Raw genomic sequence first — 12,559 nt, forward strand, 5'->3', positions numbered from 1 at the left:
AACCCCAAGGAAGGGGGTATATAAGTGACAGTTAGTCTTTTAAATCACTTTTCCACCTTTCCAAGAGTAAACTCCCAAACTCTCTCAAGTATCATCCTAGTTTTCTTCAAGATCTTCGATCTAGTAAGTGTTTCTAACCCTTTCAAGTTATTATAAAATCTAATCTCGTGTTTTAACACACATCCATCTATGAAAATGTTCCAAAAGGTTGATTCTTCTAGTTTCACCAAGAACACACACTAGTGTTCTTGGACTTTTGGCTCATTTCAAGCTTCTATATTGTAAGTGCTCCTATCCTAGAGTCTTTTTAGCTTTGTTGCACTTCTAAACACCAAGAAAACACCACCAAAGATCAAGGGTGTTTATGGTCCAAGAACATCTTGGGTCGTAAACCCTAATTTTGGTGCCAAAGTGTGCCTTATCCTTTCATAAGCCTTGGAAACTATCCTAGAACCTTAACTTGATGTGCTAAGTACTTGAAAACATCAAAATACCATGGTCCATGGGAGTTTACGGCAACAAACATATGGAGAAATGGTCCATAGGCCGTAAACTCCATTTAGGAGTGAGTTGTTGCCCTAATCACTTCCTAAGGCTCAGACATGGAGTTATGATGCTTCAAAATGACTTCTAGGACTTCAAATCAACAAATGGTCAAAGGATTATGAGCTTACGGCCGTAAACTCAAGGTTTTATGACCGTAAACTCAATGAGTTATGGTCTTTAAGGCGTAAACTCATGAAAGGGGTTCTATTGAACCCTAAACTCAATGGCCTAGTCCTACGACACTTAGATGCACTCCTTACCACTTATAACACTTATATAAAGTGTTTATCATTTACTAGGATGTCTTAACTTTGTTAATTAGGTTTTTAAAGACTAATTGGATATATATATATATATATATATATATATGTACTACTATACGTTAACTAGGATCCTTGTGTGTGTACTAGTCATCACTTGACACTTAGCTGTTGGGTTTTGAGCATTCTAACGCTTCCTAAGTGTACATGCAACCCTAATAACCTTGGATCTATGTTTGTCTAATTATCATGCAAAGTTGAATTCCAAGGCTATATTCCTATCTATCATACATGGGGAACAATTTTAACTTGAATGATAGATAGAATAACTTACCTTGTTGTTGCTTATGTTCCTTGAAACCTTATGAGCCTAGCACCCCAAGTGTGATGCCTCAAATGCTTCACACAACACCAAATGCTCTTGTAAAGACTTTTGAGAGAATGCACACTACTTGAAATCGGCCTAGCCCTCTAGTTTCACATGTGTAGCCGATTTTGGTGGAGAATGGGATCCTCATATAGTGTTGACACATCTAGGGTTACACCATGTAAAACCTAACGTGTCATGACTCTTCATTTCCATGACCCATCGGTTTGTAACTCCCATGGAGCATCCATGGAGCATCTTATGGGTGGAACCCAACTTGATAATCCATGGAGCCTTTTAGCCCACTATACAAGATATGGATGATTTACATAATCAACCCATATATTTAATTAGTTATCTTTTGATCACTTAATTAATTCTAAATTAATTCTTGATCAAACTAATCAAATAATATTATTACTATATTAGAACTTATAATATATTAATAATCTCCAAGTGTTATTTCTCTCAGTTAGTTTATCCAATTACATGGTGCCATGCAACCCAAATGGACCATGCCGGGTCGGGTCAAGTACATACCAGAAATAGTTATGGACTTAGACACCTTATCCAATAGTCTCCCACTTGGATAAGTCTAATAACTATTACTGCAAGTATGACTTCAGGAACCGATCGGCAATCGTAGCTCTTTTCAAGGTTTCTCAGAACTAAGAAGATGATGGTACGCCATTTAAGATAAGTTATCATATAATCCTCTGTTCTAGATATCAGTCGGACAAATACATGGAACAATGTCTTACTTATTGTCCAACAATTTGTTTCCCGATTTCCGATTTGTTTGACAAAGTATTTAATTGAACGCATCAACTTAGTTCTGACCGGGCCCGGTACATAGGTCAAAACAAAATCATCGAGGGGCCCAGATATCAGCTTCTAATCCCAGAAGGAACAGATAAACTTCGACTCATATGTTTTTTCTACCACTCATTGAATTACACACAAAAGCACGATTTATAACATCGAGTTACCAATATGTTTTCGTACAATCAATGCATAACCAACTTGTAAGTAACAAATCATATTTCTAGGTTTGAAGACTTATATGATATTACCATCTCACGATCACTCGAGATAGAATTCCATGAAGTGATTCCAGTGAGCGTGGGTTGAGTCCAATGCTCAGAACTTATGAGCACTCATGATTGTTGTAGCCTTGTCTAACACCTTAGACCTCTGCAACCAATCATGATAGTCTTGATTCATACCTACTTCCGACATATGACCGACTGTGGAGGTTTGAATAATATGTTATACCAAACAAAATTATTCTGGAAGTCAAAACAAGTAAAAGAAATATAGTAAATGATTGACAAGAGATAGCAACACATTACTCATAAATAAAACACCTTTTATTTATCATCTAATGTCAATTACATTTTACAAATTTCGAGGTTATCTGACTACTAAATCTAATATCATCCTTCAGCCCTATGCTCCGAGCATGCTGGAGATGCTTAACCCGAGTCAGTCCCTTCGTGAGGGGATCTGCTGGGTTCTCATCTGATGATACCCTCTTTGCTACGAGGAGTCCTTCTTCTATTCAATGTCTAATAAAATGGTATTTTTTGTCGATGTGTCTGGATGTCCCGTGATCCCTTGGTTCCTTGGCTAAGGCAACAGCGCTTTCACTATAACAGAAAATTTCCATTGGCTCTTTAATAGCTGGTACAACTCCAAGGTCTCCGATGAAGTTCTTTAGCCATATAGCCTCTTTTTCCGCCTCGCTCGCTGCAATATACTCTGATTCGCAAGTTGAATCAGCCACTGTCTCTTGCTTGGAACTCTTCCAAGAAATTGCTCCTCCGTTTAGGGTAAAGACCCAGTCCGACTGAGAGCGGAAATTATCCCTATCAGTCTGGAAGCTAGCATCACTATACCCTACAACTCTCAAGTCATCACTCCCACCGAGGGTAAGGACCCAGTCCTTAGTCCTTCGTAGGTACTTGAGGATACTCTTTCCTGCAGTCCAGTGTGCCTTGCCAGGGTTCCCCTGAAACCTACTAACCATGCTCAGGGAAAAGGCTACATCAGGTCGAGTACACGTCATAGCATACATGATCAATCCTACAGCATAAGGTATTCGACTCATTTCTGCTATCTCAGCATCAGTGCTAGGGCTTTGTGTCTTACTCAATTTGGCGTTACTCTGGATGGGTAACTCTCCTTTCTTGGAGTCCTGCATGCTGAATCTCTTCAGCACCTTATCCAAGTAGGTACTCTGACTAAGTCCAATTAGTCTTTTACTCCGATCTCTCAAGATCCTTATCCCTAAAATATAGGCAGCTTCACCGAGGTCCTTCATAGCGAAACACTTCCGAAGACAGGACTTTACTTCCTGCAGGGTTGGAATGTTGTTTCCTATGAGTAGTATGTCATCCACATACAATACCAAAAAGCTAACTATACTCCCACTAGCCTTGACATACACACAAGATTCATCTTCACTCCTAGAAAAGCCAAATTCCTTGACCTTTTCATCAAAGCAAAGATTCCATCTGCGAAGTTCTTGCTTTAATCCATAGATAGATTTCTCAAGCTTACACACTCTATTAGGGTACTCGCTACTGACAAAACCTTCTGGCTGACTCATGTAAACATCTTCAGCCAACTTTCCATTAAGGAAAGCGGTTTTGACATCCATTTGCCAAATTTCATAGTCATGAAATGCGGCTATGGCTAACATAACCCTAACAGACTTAATCTTGGCTAATGGAGAAAAGGTCTCATCATAATCCACTCCAGGAATTTGAGAGAAGCCCTTTGCGACCAGTCGAGCCTTATAAGTGTGTACATTACCATCCATGTCGGTCTTCTTCTTGAAGATCCATTTGCACCCGACTGTCTTACGACCTGGTACATTCTCAACCAAGTTCCCAACTTGATTGTCATACATGGATTGTATCTCGCTATCCATAGCCTCTTTCCATTTAGCAGACTCGGGGCCTGCCATGGCTTCCTCGTAGCTGTAAGGGTCATCTTGACTTACTAGTGTCCCATCACTAATAAGTGTCTCACCTTCTGCAGTTATATGGAAACCATAGTAATGCTCAGGTGCACTCCTAACTCTTGTGGAACGCCTCAGAGGTACAGATTCGTCAATTGGCTCAATAGGAGTTTCCTCCTCAAGTTGAGGGCTAGTGTTTGAAGTTCCTTCACCACTTGACTCTTTAATTTCTTCAAGATCAATTTGCCTCCCACTTTCTCCTTGGCTTATAAACTCTCTCTCTCGAAAGACTCCTCTTCTTGCTACAAAGACCACATTATCACTAGGTCAATAGAATAGGTAACCAAAGGATTGTTGTGGGTAGCCGATGAAAATACACCTCTCGCTTCAAGCTTCGAGCTTATCATGAGTCTCGCATCTCACAAAAGCCTCGCAACCCCAAACCTTGATGTGGTCTAGTTTGGGTACTTTACCAGTCCACGTCTCATGAGGAGTTTTGGCAACTTTCTTTGTAGGGACTAGATTAAGGATATGGGCGGCAGTCTCTAAGGCATACCCACAGAATGAGATTGGTAGCGAAGCTCGACTCATCATGGAAGGAACCATGTCTAACAAGGTTCGATTACGCCTCTCAACCACACCATTCAACTGCGGTGTCCTGGGAGGTGTCAATTGTGAGACAATCCCACATTCCCTTAGATAGTCGAGGAACTCTGAACTAAGATACTCACCACCTCGATCGGATCGAAGCATCTTAATGTTCCTGCCCAATTGATTCTCGACTTCCTGTTTAAATTCCTTAAACCTTTCGAAAGTCTCTAACTTATGCTTGATTAAGTAGACATATCCATATCTACTGTAATCATCAGTAAAAGTCAAATAATAACGATTAGCATCCCTTATGGCATGTTTGAATGGTCCACATACATCTGTGTGTACAAGGTCCAACAAACCTTCACCCCTCTCACACGAGCCTGTGAAGGGTGACTTTGTCATTTTTCCAAGTAAGCATGATTCGCAACTATCATTTGACTTTAGGTCAAACGACTCCAAGACTCAATCCTTTTGGAGTTGGCATATGTGTTTCTTGCTTATATGTCCAAGACGACAATGCCATAATGATGCTTTATCCAGGTTATTATTATTAAGAGAATCAATACACAAAACATTATTTCCTAAGTTATCTATAACAGATACAGCTTCATACACACCATCACAAGGTAATGCTTTAAAATAAAGAACATTATTAAAGAAAGCATTAATCGAACCAACTTCATTATCAAATGAAAAGGTGAAACCTTGTTTATGCAATGCATGAAAGGAAATAATATTTCTTGCCATTTCTGGCGAATAACAACATTTATTCAAATCTAAATTTAACCCACTACTTAGCGATAAAGTATAAACTCCAATCTTGGTGACAGGTGTAACTTTCCTATTCCCCATATTCTTCCTTGCTCCATATTCTCACTTCTTCTTAGTCCCTGCAAGTCACAACAAATGTGAATACCACAACCGGTATCAAGGACCCAAGATTTAGAATGGGGTGAGTTATTAGAAATGATAGTGTAAATACCTGCATGGCTGGGTTTAACTTTCCCATCCTTCACATCTTGCTGGTATTTTGGGCAGTTCCGCTTCCAATGTGATTTTTCATGGCAATAGAAGCATTCAGCCTCTTTTGGGTCAGAAGAAGGAGTGACGAAACCTTTCTTGGTTCCACTTGAAGAAGATCCATCAAGGGTCGTAACCTTGGTACCCTTCGCAGAACTCTTTCTCTTCTTCCCTCGACTTTTCCCGATTGCCAAAACCGGAGTGGAGTTTGGAGTAGGAGTGTTAACAACCGACTTCCCCTTAAGACCTGATTCTGCGGTCTTGAGAAGTCCCTGAAGTTTGCTGAGTGTGACCTCTTCCTTATTCATGTGATATCTCATGCGGAATTGATCATAGCACGATGGTAAGGAGCGCAAAATTATATCTATTGCAAGCTCCTCAGGGAAGTTCACATTAAGCTTCAGCAATCGATCCACATACCTTTGAATTTTCTACATGTGGCTCGTGACGGAATCCCCATCCTTCATCATGGTTGTTATCATGGAGCAGATGATTTCGTACCTCTCTTGTCGTGCACTTTGATGGTATCTTTCCATCAAATCTTGGTGCATTTCATAAGGGTAGAAATCCTCATAGGACTTTTGGAGTTCCGCTGTCATCATGGCCATCATGATACATGCTACTTTCGTAGCATCCCTTTCATGTTCCTGAAAGTCAGCGATCTACTGAGGAGTTGCAGTGGTCTCATCAATCTCCTTAAGCTCCTTGTCAAGGACATATTCTTTGTCCTCATAGCGGGTAATCATCCTGATGTTTCTGATCCACTCATTGAAGTTGGATCCATCAAAAGTGACTTTCCCACACAAGTTCATAAGGGTAAAGGAGCCATTAGGATTAGAGCCAGAAGCAGCATTGTTTGAAGACATCTGAAGGAAGAGGACAAGATTAGTTTAGATATTAAGAGAGTCCTTAATAAAACACCCAAATGTAATATTAAGGCTAGGATCCAATCACAATATATTATAACTTAGAAGAGGTATGCCGTAATCCAAGATATAACATATTTGAAAGGTAGGTGAATGACGATTCACCAATTTCCACCACGAAAACCAAAATATTAGATATTAAGTATTTGATTGGTTCTTAGAAATTCCTAGATTCTTTGAGATTCAATGAACTTTTCAAAGGCATGTTTCAATCTCGAGTGTGCCCTCCAAGTTTTGTGACTGGGATACCGAGGATCACAAAATGAGGTGTGAAGTAACCATGCAAATCACTTGGTACCCTTAAAGTTTATCACTCAATCGATGTGCCGGTAAACCACACACGCTCCACTGATACTATAATAAACCTTAAGTCACCCTTTACCTACCTTGTTAAGTCCAAGTTAGTGTGCCGGTTAACCACACACGCTCCACCAACGACTTAAACAAAGTGTAAAGTGTAATTTCATGGATTAGCACCTTATTCACATTTTTCCTAAAGTAACTAAGATTGGGAATTTAATAAACATTTAGTTACTTTATAATATTCATCATACTTTTATGAGAATTTATAAGTCCTTGTCCTACCCGTTCGGCTAACGACCCTCCACCAGTCAAGCGAGCGGTGGGTGAGAGTGGACACCCATTAAGTTGCCATTTTATAGGCAACAACCTTATACCCACCTTATAGATCGGCTTCGTGAATGAGGCGTACTAGCGGTAAGACGACTTTGTTCTTATACATACATACATATATATATATATATATATATATATATATATATATATATATATATATATATATATATATATATATATATATATATATAATTTTTAAATTATAATAATATAAGTATAAGGGTTGAATTTTAACTTTTAAAATTCTAAGGGTTGGAACTAAAGTTTTAATAAGACTTTACTTGTTCCAAAACTTGAGGGCAAGTTTTGTAACTTTCAAAACTTTTCATTTCTTGTAACTTATGAGTTTAATAGAGTAATAAAATGAAGACTCTTCATTTTTCTAACTCTTGTGTTCTTTTAATGGTTTTAATTCAAGTGTGACTCTTGGTTTTCCATAACTTGAGGACAAGTTATGGACTCCATTAAAACACATTATGATCAAGAATTAATCTACCACATAGGTTACAAATAATTCCTATGATCATCTAAAACATCATAAGAACAAGAACATGAATCTAAACACTTTCATAAATCAAAATTATACTTAAAAACTTTGTAATTTTGATAACAAGTTGTTGTAAATGAATTAGAAAGGACATTACACCATCTAAAACAAGTTTTCAAGTACCAAAACAGTTTAGGGTAATGTTTCTAAGCCATTTCCAGCAACTAAAGTCGAAAAACTACACTCTGTCGACCCTACTCGCCGAGTGCATTAAACTACTCGACGAGTAGGTTGAAGATACAAGTGAACTCGACGAGTCCAGCAATCAGACAACAAGTTTTTCGACTCTCTTCAACTTTTTAGCGCAAATAACAAACAAACAAGCCTAGGCTCTGATACCACTGTTGGGTTTTGAGCATTCTAACACTTCCTAAGTGTACATGCAATCCTAATAACCTTGGATCTATGTTTGTCTAATTATCATGCAAAGTTGAATTCCAAGGCTATATTCCTATCTAGCATACATGGGGAACAATTTTAACTTGAATGATAGATAGAATAACTTACCTTGTTGTTTCTTATGTTCCTCGAAACCTTATGAGCCTAGCACCCCAACTGTGATGCCTCAAATGCTTCACACAACACCAAATGCTCTTGGAAAGACTTTTGAGAGAATGCACACTACTTGAAATCGGCCTAGCCCTCTAGTTTCACATGTGTAGCCGATTTTGCTGGAGAATGGGATCCTTATATAGTGTTGACACATCTAGGGTTACACCATGTAAACCCTAATGTGTCATGACTCTTCATTTCCATGACCCATGGGTTTGTAACTCCCATGTAGCATCCATGGAGCATCCTATGGGTGGAACCCAACTTGATAATCCATGGAGCCTCTTAGCCTACTATACAAGATATGGATGATTTACATAATCAACCCATATATTTAATTAGTTATCTTTTGATCACTTAATTAATTCTAAATTAATTCTTGATCAAACTAATCAAATAATATTATTAATATATTAGAACTTATAATATATTAATAATCTCCAAGTGTTATTTCTCTGAGTTAGTTTATCCAATTGCATGGTGCCATGATGGACCATGCCGGGTCGGGTCAAGTACATACCAGAAATAGTTATGGACTTAGACACCTTATCCAACATTAGCATCCTACGTCAGTCAATACATCCAAACCATCAACTACAGGTGAGTTCACACCCCTTAATCAATGTTTTAAATGTTTTTAAATGCTTTTATATGGGGTAATAAAAGTTAAATCATGCTAGTTATTATATCAATCACATGTGATTAATAACCAGCATACAAATGGATTTACTACACTTTTAGCTGTTTTATCAAACTGATTACTTCAAATGGCTTTCCAAAATGTTTTACTTGTTTAAACAACTTTTTATTAAACTATACTATGTTTTGTATGTTTTCTTCCAAACTCTGTTGTTATCAAAGAAATTACTTTTGAAATGCTTCACAGAATGACATCAAGTAATTAATATTTTTTTATTGTTCAAAACCCTTAAATGTTTTACAAAGCTTCTTTTATACTTTTAAATTGTTAAAATCATTCCTATATACGTATAGTTATATATGTAATGTTTGAAGGACTTAGGAAGGCTAGCTCGCCTTATTACCTTTTCCTCGTTGAGATGTGGCTTTACAGTATCGGTTATCCGTCCGAAGGTCGTTCAACTATCAGTTATATATCATGTATACACATGTAGACATAAAAGTGCCCTCAGTCAATTCAGTACCTTTGGCTAGCAAAGGTATACCTTCGTTGATACTTGTACATTACTAGTAACTATTATAGGTATAGTTAGGAGATACTACTTACTATTCCTATTACAAGGAATTACACCAGAGTTAGTTCATACATGAGTCTATACTAAATGCTAAATGAAGAGATACATTTACTTGGATACACTAACATGGATACACTTACTTGGATACATTTACACGGATACACTTACTTGGATACACTTACATGGATACACTTAATTGGATACACTTACGTGGATACCTTTACATAGATACCTTGTTAACAGCATGCTTGTATATGTATAGTTATATAAGTAATGTTTAAAGGACTTAGCAAAGCTAACCCGCTTTATTTCCTTTTCCTCCTTAGGATGTGGTCTAGTGGGTATTAGGTATCCGTCCGAAGGTTGTTTAAATATTTAGTTCTATATCATGCTTACATATACGGACATAATAGTTCTGAATAGTCAGTTTAGTACCTTTGGGTAGCAAAGGTATACGTTCATATATCCCTAGTAAGCTATTATAGGTATAGTTTGGGCTTATATATGATTTGGTAATAAATATGGATTTCGACCTAGCGATTCGTTCGGAAGTCACCTTTAGTTCCAAATGTAGAATAGGGACTACCAATGATATTATTACTTACTTACAGCGGGTCTCGTGAGAAGACTACGTTCTTACAGCGGGTCTCGTGAGATGACTACTTACTTACAGCAAGTCTCGTGAGAAGACTACTTACTTACAGTGGGTCTCGTGAGAAGACTACTTACTTGCTTACTTTCTTTCACTCAAAGTCTTGGTAGAAGACTACTTTCAAAACAGTCTAGTTTTGGTAGAAGACTATCTTTTTATACTAATAAGAAATATGGGATTTTCTAGGAAATTCAAACGTTTACACTTTTACTTATAAGACTTTTCATTTAAACTTATTTAGATAACGACATTAAATACTTATGAATTCACCAGCTTTAAAGTTGATACTCGCTTTTAAAATAACTTGTATTCTTAGGTCACAAATAGACAGGTACCGATGCAAGGTTTAGAGAAGACGGAGCAGTCAAGACTCGTCTTTTATTTTGAGTATTCATTATGTTGTTATTACTATAAAAGAATACACTTGTATGTAAAATTATACTAATAATGAAATGGATGATGTTGTTGCTTGTTTACTACTTTGCATTGTTGTGATACTGTACATGACGTCCTCTGCCCCCGAACGTTTCCACCGTTCCTGTTTTGGGGTGTGACAACATCGTCGTTCAACCCATATTTATATGGCTACCAAGGCGTCTACCCTTACACATAGGCACAAACCCACAAAAGTCAAATCTTGCCAACACAGGGGACAAATGCACAAATATGGGGCCATCGGAGCTAAATTCGCAAACGAATCAGCTAATGCACATATACGCCATGCAAGCATCATATATGCCTAAAGCGAACATCTACAGCCACGGGTACCATTATGAGTTTGGCCAAGGGTACAACATCCCATACTACGCACAACAGGCGATGTCACACCCCCAAACCAAATACATATGACAAAAGTAATTAATGTGACTCTGTGACGCCCCATCCTGAAAACCCTTTGATTACCTGTTTACTAATTTCCTGATAATACAAGTAGTTTTGAAAAAGTATCAACAATTAATTTGGTGAGTTCATAAGAGTTTTTTACAAAAAAAAATCTATAAATTTTCCTTGTAAAATGATAGAGTATGCTTTCAGAAAATCCAGTTTTCTCATAAAAAAAATGAGTTGTAAGTCTTAAACCCTAAGACCAAAAATGTAAGTATTCATGTATTGGAAAATAGAATCATGTAGTTTTATTATTATATAAAACTACTTGAAAACATTTTAGCCCCGTAAACCAAATGTATTGTAAAATCCCCATGTTAGTTATTACAACCATGCTAAAACTAGTTGGCATGCTGCGACGGTCTTTAGGCTTCAGAATGTTAGACAATTGTCACCCCAGACCTACCGGTCTAGCTGTAACTAAAAACTTAGGTGTGGGATTGTCAATCCTGTATAGAAATATATACAAGTCTCACACACTCTTACAGATATTCTGATTATAATTCAGGACTTTAGTGTGCACTCTGATAGGTGCGGTGAAGACTATGTCTGAAAAAATTGTATCAACATGTTTACATATAATGTAATAAAATCCTTTTGTAAGTGGAAATATTACATTTCCATAGAAATTACATATTGTAAAATAATTATACTTTGAAATAATTATTTGTTCGCCCCAAAATGGTAAAATAGGGTTAAAGACCCATAAACTACTTCCATTATAGTTTATTGTGAATGTTTTATTACGTCTCTCTCTCTCTCTCTCTCTCTCTCTCTCTCTATATATATATATATATATATATATATATATATATATATATATATATATAAGGTTCTAAATGGTGTGAGGCGTGGCGTGTCGGCAAGTTCAAGCCTCAAGCTTAACGAGCCATGGCGTTTTTTCAAGGCGTGATGTAAGGTGGGCATTTTGTATTAATTTAAAATTATATTACCATATAAATATAAATTTATATTAAATATAACTTCTTTTAGCAATATTAGTTCAATAACTAATAACAAAAAGTTAACAAAAACAAAAATACTTGTATCTCCGATTAGAAAAGACATAACAAATAGCAAAAAAAATTATGTCTCAAACGAAAAAACACGCGCTATAACACGCCATAGCGCGTCATGGCGCGCCATATCGCGCATTGCCACACGCCACGCCTAACACCAACGTTATAAGGTTTTTCGTAACGGCGAAGCCACGCTTCACGCCATGGCGCGCCTTTTAGAACACTGTGTGTTTACATATATATATATATATATATATATATATATATATATATATATATATATATATATATATATATATATATATATATATATAAGTTAGCATGTTTAGATGTTTTAAAATATTATATCATATAATTTTTACATCAAACACAAGTA

This window comes from Lactuca saligna, chromosome 2 (assembly GCF_052625555.1).
Source record: "Lactuca saligna cultivar CGN05327 chromosome 2, ASM5262555v1, whole genome shotgun sequence".
Classification (NCBI taxonomy): Eukaryota; Viridiplantae; Streptophyta; class Magnoliopsida; order Asterales; family Asteraceae; genus Lactuca; species Lactuca saligna.